We start from the raw sequence: 1,905 nt of genomic DNA, 5'->3' as shown, positions 1-1,905 counted from the left end.
AAATCCAGCCAAAATCCGAGCTTTGTCACAATTGGCTATGCCAACGGACCTTAAACAGGTCCAGAAACTCGCCGGTTGCGTGGCAGCTTTAAGCCGCTTTATCTCCAGATTGGGACAAAAGGCATTGCCACTCTATCGCCTTCTACAGCGCACCGATCACTTCGAGTGGACGGATGCGGCAACGACCGGACTGGAAGAAATAAAAACCCTTCTAGGAAGCAACCCAATCCTGGCCGCGCCGAACGTCGGCGAACCCATGTTATTATACATATCGGGCAACACACCAGGTGGTGAGCGCCGTGCTCGTCGTTGAACGACAACAGGATAGACAAAAATTCCCGCTTTAGAAGCCAGTATATTACGTATCCACTGTAATCACGCCATGCAAATCCCGGTACCCTCATTATCAAAAGATAGCATACGCGGTCTTCATGGCATCCCGGAAGCTACGACACTACTTCCAAGAGTGTTCGATCACGGTGGCTTCTGAAGTACCACTCAATGACATAATAAACAACCGCAATGCTATGGGCCGGATTGCCAAATGGGCCATTGAGCTCCTTCCGTTTGACATAAAATACAAACCGCGTTGAGCCATTAAATCCCAAGTACTGGCTGACTTCGTCGCCGAATGGATAGAGGCCGAACTCCCTAAAGAGTATAGCACATATTCCAACTGGGTTATGTATTTTGATGGTTCCAAAATGCTGGCAGGACTAGGAGCGGGCGTCATTTTAACGTCCCCCACTGGAGACGTCGTCCAGTACGTACTCCAAATATTATACACAGGCTCCAATAACGCAGCCGAATGCGAGGCCTTATTGCACGACCTTCGGATGGCTGTCTCCATGGGCATACAGTGCCTGGAAGTGCGCGGGGACTCAAACCTCGCAATATCTCAAATAAATAGAGACTTCGATGCCAAAGGCCCGAAGATGGCGGCTTATCGAAATGCCGTCCTAAAAATGTCGCCTCGGTTCGAGGGGTTCGAGTTCCATCACGTGGCCCGAGAAAGTAATCAAGCAGCGGACGTCCTTGCTCGCATCGGCGCTAAGCGTGACCCCGTCCCGCCTAACATCTTTTTGGAAAGGCTTTTTAAGCCATCCGTCGTATGGCAAGGGGAGAGCGGCAACACCAGTCCGGATCCGAACACAACCCCAGATTCCGAACACACTAATATCATCAGGGGCTCAGCCACCGAGATAACACCGTCGGGCCATCTCATTATGGCAGTCATTGCCCCATGGACCAAACCCTTCTTGGCCTACCTTAATAGGAAAGAACTCCCCGAAGATCAAAACGAGGCCCGCCGCATTGTCCGGCGTTTGAAGGCCTATAAGGTTCACGACGGATAGCTCTACAAGAAAAGCGCTACCGGAGTCCTTCAAAGATGTATCTCCGAGGAAGAGGGGTGGCAGCTCCTGGCTGAGATTCATGCTGGTCTCGGTGGGCACCACGCCGCGGCTCGGGCCCTTGTTAGCAAGGCCTTCTGTACATTGTTTTATTGGCCGACGGCCCGAGCAGATGCACATGACCTTGTCCAACGTTGCGTCGGATGCCAACTTTTCGCCAACCAAAGCCATATGCCCCCCACTTCCCTACAAACAATCCCCATCACTTGGCCTTTTGCGGTCTGGGGACTGGATATGGTTGGACCCATTAAAGGAGGAAGCCACAAGAAAAAATATCTGCTGGTCATGGTGCATAAATTCACTATGTGGATAGAGGCCAAACCAGTTAAAACGGCCGAGTCCGGGCCGGTGATAGAATTCATATCCGGCGTTGTACACCGTTATAGTGTTCCACACAGCATCATCACCGATAACGGCTCTAATTTCACAGCCGACGAACTGAAAACCTGGTGCGCCAGTATGGGCATTAATCTCGATTATGCCTTTGTCTATC

Source organism: Aegilops tauschii, chromosome 7, assembly GCF_002575655.3.
Source record: "Aegilops tauschii subsp. strangulata cultivar AL8/78 chromosome 7, Aet v6.0, whole genome shotgun sequence".
Taxonomy (NCBI): Eukaryota; Viridiplantae; Streptophyta; class Magnoliopsida; order Poales; family Poaceae; genus Aegilops; species Aegilops tauschii.
The sequence above is the reverse complement of the archived record's forward strand: the minus strand, read 5'-3'. Positions refer to the sequence as shown.